This window comes from Triticum dicoccoides, chromosome 1B, assembly GCF_002162155.2.
Source record: "Triticum dicoccoides isolate Atlit2015 ecotype Zavitan chromosome 1B, WEW_v2.0, whole genome shotgun sequence".
Taxonomy (NCBI): Eukaryota; Viridiplantae; Streptophyta; class Magnoliopsida; order Poales; family Poaceae; genus Triticum; species Triticum dicoccoides.
In genome coordinates this window covers 699,823,292-699,831,644 of record NC_041381.1, presented here as the reverse complement: position 1 = coordinate 699,831,644, position 8,353 = coordinate 699,823,292, and positions in this window count along the sequence as shown.

Genomic DNA, 8,353 nt, shown 5'->3' with positions numbered 1-8,353 from the left:
TTTTTCCTATCCATGCGTTTTTAGAATCATGCAAGCCAAATGAGCCCTTACAGAATTACTTCAGTGACAGTTAGGTGTCGAAGGGAACTTTGTGCGGTTTGTCCTACTCCTGCCGCAGCGTCGTCCACCTCACCTGAGCTGCTCCATCGACAGAAGCATCCACCAAAACAGACATCACGACTGCTGACCGTCTTTCGCCGCCTCAGATCTCCTTCCCTGCCGCCAGCACCCACCGCAACGGCATCACCATCATCGACTCGGCAGATGAACCTGAGGAGTACATGGGTCCACAAGAGAGGTCGCACTCTTTTGTTTCTGCTTATGTTATGCATTGATTAAAATTACCTGCTACTTTATCGTCATGTTCAGCTCTTGGACTCCCAAGTCAGGTCCAAATTAATGTTCAAACTTGAGTTCATTAGTTGTGGGGCACATATCGAGGCAGCAATGAATAGTATGTCTGTCTAATATCTGGTTCACCTAGGGTATGCCTATGTTGTTCATCTTGGGTGGGAAGCAAATAGTAAAGCAATCATCATCTGTCTTTTTATTAAATTAAAGCAATCATCAGCCTGCTATCATTATTTTTGGATCCATCCACTGGTTGTTACCATCACTCTAAATTTCTGCATGCTCTCCTTACATAATCTCACCATATTTTTTCCGTATGCATGTCAGATATTGTACACAGTCATGCTGAACATGTAGAGAAAAAGAGAAGAGTTTTGTGCGGCAATACAATGTCATGCAGACATCGCTCCATGGTGGGTTCAATGGCAAACCCTCCCCACCCCTCTCCGGATTGTAATCCAGAGGAAGATATCTGTTCTGAGGCGGATTCAGATGCCGCTGACCACTCCTATTTACCCCCCAAGGTGTTTGCTCTACCTTGGCATGATGATGTTAGTCATATCATGCATATGTTGCCTTGCAGTGCCTACTTTTGACATCATATATGTCATCTGCTTAGTTTAGACATGTTCTGTAATGCCACTTGTTTAGTTTCTATATCATATATGGGAATTATGCAGTCTCATGTCTTTTAGCCAGCCATGATATATGCGAAATGTGCAATGCCATCCTGTTTAACTAGGCATCATATATTTGATTGATATCTTTCCCATCCTTTTCTTCATTACATTTCCATTTGTCGACAATGTTTGTACATTAAACTACTCTTCCTGTGAATCAGCCATTTGGGTGGGAAATGGAAAAAATCTGGAGTGAAAACAAGGCCTTCAGAGCAGACAGTGCTACCTGTCGAAGCAGGTCTCTTGTTGGGTCCTGATAGCTCCTCGGAGATGGATTCAGAGACAGATGATCAGTCCTATTCCCCCACCGAGGTGTATGCTCTAACTTGGCACAGTTATACTGCTCATATCATGCATATGGTGTCTTGCATTGCATAGTTTAGACATCATATACACAATATTCAACACCATGTTCTTAGTTCAAACATCATATCGAATGACCTCTGTTTAGCATATAAATCCCATATGTGAATTAAATGATGCGATCCTGATTACTTAGATAACATGTAGGTGAATTATGTCATGCGATCCTGTTTAGTTATTCATCATATCTTTGAATTATGTTATGCTATGCTATCCAGTTTGGATAGACATCATATATGTGAAATTATGTCATGCTATCTGTTTTAGTTAAACAATATACATGTCAACTATTTCATGCCCTCTTTTTTCCACATTATCTATTGCATCTGTCTCTCATACAATGTCTGTACATTCAACTATGTTTCCTATTTATCGGTCATTTGAATTGGAGCAGGTGATGCCACAGTATCTAGCGGACTAAAAATACGGTCTTCAAATAAAACAGTGCTACCTCTTGGTGGAGATAGCACCCCGGTTGTACATGCACAAGAACCAGCCCTACCACACATAACCCAAACTCTCGCAGATTGTACCCCTAGTGCGATGGACAGAGAACCAGCTTCACCCAATCTAACCCCAACTCCAGCCAATAGTAACCCAGTTCCTATTGACACAGCACCATCTCCACCATAGAGCTCCCAAACAAGAGCAGTTAGTAAGGCAGCTCCAGTGCCCAAAGGGCCAGTACTATCACGGCGAACCCCAACTCCACCAGTTAGTACGCCTATTCCTGTGGAGGAAGCACAACCAGCTAGTCATAGTTTAGCATCTATCGCATTTGATGTTGTTAAATCGTATGTGCGTATATTCCCATCTTGGAAATATTATACTGAACATGAAGGAAAATGCCAGTTGCAGGTGTTTGTCCAGGAGTTATGTGTAAGTAATGTTATTCATGGCAATTACTTTGCTTCGTCCCATACATCCTACCTCCATGATGGTTATAATACAGCAACTTTTCCCATTTTTCTCTATAGAGAAGGACCGATTTGGAAACTCAGGATGGGGTAACCTGGGCTAATACCTCTGCTATCTTCAAGAATGCTTGGTGGCAGTATCGGAATTACCTGAAGAAAACGTACTTCACCGGCAAAGAAACTTATCAAATTCCCTTATGTTCTCCTAAGACACATTTACTACACGATGACTGGAAACGCCTTCTTCTGTACTGGTTCCGAACCAAGAATGTGGTAAGGTCTATGAGCTCATTTTCTATTTTTAAGTATTATATTCTTGCGTCTTATTGTACTCTGTTCATGTAGAACAAGTGCCTAAACCTGAAGAACAACTGTTCTAATTTAAGATTCCATTGTTATCATAGTTCAAAAAAGCGCTAGGCGTTAATTGTGCATTTTGCCACCGCCTTGCGCTTTACTGACAAAAGCGCATGCTTATGCATAGTTATGCATAGATTAAGCGTAGTTATGCGCAATGCATTTTGCCTAGAGCCTAGGCGCGCTTAAGCGCTCGCTTAGGCGCGCCTTTTTTAACTATGATTGCTTTGCTCTTGTATCACTGTATTTACTCATACAAACTTATTTTTAAATTGAAGGATCCAATCGAAACTCCAATGGCACAGCAGGTATGTTCGCGCATGTTTCTGTAATAGGTTTGCTCTTATCAATAGCTCTGTTGATTTCAATTTCAATTGTGTATACAGTTGACGTTCATATCATGCACATTACTAGCATCACAACAGAGTCAATAGTGTTGCTGTACATGTAGACCCGTGGTACCCATCTGAAACCTTGTTGTGCCATGTAGTTTCTCACGCTTTGTATTCTTTCACTGCTGCTTTGTCTTGAACTGATATGATTTGAACCGTGTCTCTATTTTGATTTCGCAAGACAATGCAGTGACCATAGGACATAGATATATGTTTGTTTGATGCTTTTATTGTGTACTAGTACTTGGAAATAGAAGACTTGGTAGTTTAATCATGTCCACCTTACTAATGAACTGGTTCACCGAAATGAGTTTCATATACTAGTAAATGCTAAACTTGTTATGTGTCTGCTTGTTTCTTCTTTTAGAATGCTGACAAAATATTGGGGAAGAGTGCCTTATTAATCAATGGTAAAGGAAGTAATGCAGATAAGGTTCAGGATAGTGACACATCCTTGTTGGTCTCCAACAAAGCTGATAAAATAGCTAAGGAAGACTATCTTGAAGACAGTGAGACAACCCCAAAGTCCTGTCTTGGTTTAGTGTTCGAGTTACTGGCCACTACTGCTTGCACAAGCTATTCAAACTCACTGTCTGAATTAGTTCAGTTTCTTGAGTCTCAACTACAAGCTAAAAGACATCGATCAGTTGTGCTGCGACAAGAAGCGGAAGGACTGCGGAAGTCCCTGGGGCATTCAGATGCATACTTTCTGGTGCAACAGCAAGCGTTGGAGGATTTTAGCGCCAGACAGGACAAAGCTAATAAGCTTGCTAAGCTTATTGCTAGCATGGTGGATACTCAGGATAACGTTTCTTGAGCTCTTCTGAAGTTGTTTCAGTTATCCTCTTGTTTTGCTACCGCGTTTATTTGCACTGGTGGCCAATTTTGACGGCCAGTGTATGTAATATGCTGCTTTGTTCCCTATATTTGCACTGGTGGCGAACTTTGATGCCCAGTGGATGTAATATGTGTAATAGCAGTAATAGGCTAGCGTTAATTGCTTGCTTATTTATTTCCTTATTGTCTTGTTTAGTTGTTTGCTTGTAGTCACTGCAGTTCTTTTTCTTTGTTTTTCTAGTGGCCACAATAGCCTATTTTTTGTAACTAGGCCAAAATAATCATGGTAACAAACGGACTGTTGTAACCATGGGCCTCCTGTAGGCCGTATGTTCCATGGGCTTTCTTCCTGCCGTAGGATCCATTGGCCTTCTATACGGGCCGTAGGATCCATTGGCCTTCTATACGAGCCTTAGGATTCATGGGCCTTCTACGGGCCTTAGGATTCATGGGCTTTCTATGCGTAGGGTCCATGGGCCTTCTATGGGCCGTAGGGTCCATGGGGCTTCTACGGGTCGTGCAATCCACTGGCCTTCTACGGGCTGTACGATCCATGGGCCTCATACGGGCCGTAGGATCCATGGGCCTTCTATGGGGCGTATCATCATTTCACCAATCATGGGCCGAACTGTTCATGGACCATAACGGACCGTTAATAGGACGTATTTGATAACTCTATGAAAACAGCCCAACGAGTTTTTTTGACATGAAAACGGCCCAACGTATTAACGGTCCACAAACGGGCCGACTGCAACGATGGGCTGAATTTGGCCCACAAGCAGAAAATGACAGTAACGGGTCGTATGTAATCGAATGCTGCAAATGAGCCCAAGAACCAATGGGCCCTAAGAAGGTCGAAAGATAACTTGGGCTGGAAATGGCCCAATGGAATAACGGGCCGTTAATGGGTATAAAGTGATACACTCTTCATTACGGGCCAGTTTCACAGCAGGACGTTAATGGGCCAAGAGTTACAAAGGGCCTCATATGGGCTGAAAGAAGTCATGTGCCACACATGGGCCGGAAGTTAAAATGGGTTGGAATCATATTGGACGGCCCAGATGACACTACTGGGCCTAATTCGGAGAGGTCGTAACGGGCCCAGGGTTAGCAGGCTGTAAATGGGCTATATGCGAACAGGCCGTTAACAGGCTTTCCGTGGGTCAGCCCGCCACCTTTTGACCAAGTCAAACGGGCCGGCCTTTTCACAGGAATGGGCCTCTGTTGGGCCATGCCACGTGTCGACGTATCATAGGCGCCTTCCGTCCAATGAGTGGATGACATCTGTCCCAACGGTGAGCTGACACATGTTTCCTCCAACCAATGATGATTTTACCCGTGGAAAATCCCCATTGGTCGGGGCTGTTAACGGGTTATCGGATCTAAAACTGGACCCAATAGCTTAACGGCGTTCCGTTACAGTGGATGCCACGTGTTGGTCACCCTTGACGAAAGCACTTCTATGACGCACGATTTATCGTCATGGAAGTGGACACTTCCGTGATGATAATTTTGGTAATGTCATGGAACACTTCTACGACAGCACAGGTATGACTATCTTGATTCTGTCATAAAATCGTCATGGATGTACATGCATGACAAAAAACGTGACCTACTGTGACAAACACGTATCATCACGGAACTGTATTTTTTTGTAGTGAATGGACCTGACACAAGTAGGCCTTATATGGGCCAGCCTGCTAATTTTTACTGGGTCGGCCTTTTTCACCGGAATGGGCCACTGTTGTGTCGTGCCACGTGTCGACCTATCATAGGCGCCTCCTGTCCAATGAGTGGATGACATATGTCCCAACGGTGAGGCAACACGTGTTTCCTCCGACCAATGATCATTTTACACGTGGAAAATCCCCATTGGTCTGGTCTGTTAACAGGTTATTGGATCCAAAACCGGACCCGATAGCTTAACAGCGTTCCATTATAGTGGATGCCACATGTCGGTCACCCTTGACGAAAGCACTTCTGTGACGCGCGATTTATCGTCATGGAAGTGGACACTTCTGTGATGATAATTTTGGTCATGTCATGGAACAATTCTACGACAGCACAGGTATGACTATCTTGATTCTGTCATAAAATCATCATGGATGTACATGCATGACAAAAAACGTGACCTACTGTGACAAACACGTATCATCACGTAAGTGTATTTTTTTGTAGTGTTGATGCCTGATTGTATTTTGACGGTATTGGCTTAAGGGCTTCGTCGTCGAATTGCGGCAGCAGCTTTCTCTTAGGGTAACTTGTAACAGGTCGCTCGTGGTCGTATTCCTCAAGCGGCCAGGACCTTAGTCCACCTTTCATTAAGCGTATCATGTTCAGCTTTGAGTTGCTGCTATTTCCTTTTCAGGCTCCGGGCTGTAGCAATGAGTTGTGGCTTAAAGCGTTCTTGATCGAGGGGTTCCTCTGTGATGATGAAATCTTCATCGTCGAGGCTGACCTCCTCCTCGGATTCTGGCATATAGTTGTTGTCCTCCGAATCTTCGTGATTAGCGTGTTCGGGGCTGTGTTCACCCTCTTCCCTCTCATCCTGTTCGGACATGGGCTCGACGGGGTATTCAGTATCTTCGGCATCATCCGGAGTCTCATTGCCTCCGGTGCCGGTATTACTGTCCTTTGCCCGGCATAATCATGAGCAGCGCCGCTGACGTCGGCGCTTTGGTGGTTTGTCGACGGGTTTGTCCTTATCGGGGTTCTGGTTATCCTCGTATCCTTTTTATCAGGAGTGTCCACCATATATACATCGTAACTTGAAGTGGCCATCCAACGCCCGGTGACGGGTGGGGCCAGGTTTACTTCGGTGTTGGCATCATCATCCATACCGTTGATGTCTTTAGAGGCGTAGTCTAGCATGTCGGTTAAATCCTTGACGGTGGCTATTAAGTGGGTGGTGGGTGGGGAATAAAATTCCCCGCTCTCAGCCCCTAGCTCAAGATGGGTGTAATTCGGAGGTAAAGGCTCCGTAATGGAGAGAGACTGTATCAATCCCAATGCTTCATCTAAGAGCAAAGGCTGGACAGAAAACTGCGGGTCTGCGGGGCTGAGGTGCCGTATCGAGCCCGATAAATGCAGACCTCGGCAGTTCGGAGTAAACATCCAGAAGCGGGTCGACTCCTGTGTCCGGGTCTCTGGTAGGGTGCTCCGCAAGGGGAGCGAGTCTGACGCTCCTGTCATCGGACGATGCGATCTGCCCTGGATCTAAGACTGAGGCGGGTGTAAGGATTAACCTTTAAACGAGGTCCGCTGGGGGATCCGAAGAGTTTTCTTCATGGAGACGGGGGGCGGCAACCGAGGCTCATAACCCTTCGAAGATTAGATCTCCTCGGATGTCCGCAATGTAGTTTAGGTTTCCAAACCTGGCTTGGCGGTCGGGGGCATAACTATCGACCTGCTCAAGGCGGCCGATCGAGTCGGCGCGAAGCACGAAGCCGTGAAGCGTCTCCAACGTATCTATAATTTTTGATTGTTCCATGCTATTATATTATCTGTTCTGGATGTTTAATGGGCTTTACTATACACTTTTATATTATTTTTGGAACTAACCTATTAATCGGAGGCCCAGTCTAAATTGCTGTTTTTGCCTATTTCGGTGTCTCGCAGAAAAGAAATATCAAACGGAGTCCAAACAGAATGAAACCTTCAGGAGAGTTATATTTTTTGGAACAAACACAATCTAGGAGACTTGGAGTGGACGTCAAGAAAGAAACGAGGCGGCCACGAGGCAGGAGAGCGCGCCCAGGGGGTAGGCGCGCGCCCCACCCTTGTGTGCCCCTCGTGTCTCCCCTGACCGACTTCCTTTGCCTATATATACTTACGTACCCTGAAAACATCCAGGAGCACCACAAAACCCTATTTCCACCGCCGCAACCCTCTATACCTGTGAGATCCCATCTTGGGGCCTTTTCCGACGCACCGCCGGAGGGGGAATCGGTCACGGAGGGCTTCTACATCAACACCATAGCCTCTCTGATGAAGTGTGAGTAGTTTACCACAGACCTTCGGGTCCATAGTTATTAGATAGATGGCTTCTTCTCTCTCTTTGGATCTCAATACAAAGTTCTCCTCGATCTTCTTGGAGATCTATTCGATGTAATTCTTTTGGTGGTGTGTTTGTCAAGATCCGATGAATTGTGGGTTTATGATTAAGATTATCTATGAACAATATTTGAATCTCCTGTGAATTATTTTATGTATGCTTTGTTATCTTTGCAAGTCTCTTCGAATTATTAGTTTGGTTTGGCCTACTAGATTGATCTTTCTTGCAATGGGAGAAGTGCTTAGCTTTGGGTTCAATCTTGCGGTGTCCTTTCCCAGTGACAGCAGGGGTAGCAAGGCACATATTGTATTTTTCCATCGAGGCTAAAAAGATGGGGTTTATATCATATTGCTTGAGTTTATCCCTCTACATCATGTCATCTTGCCTAATGCGTTACTCTGT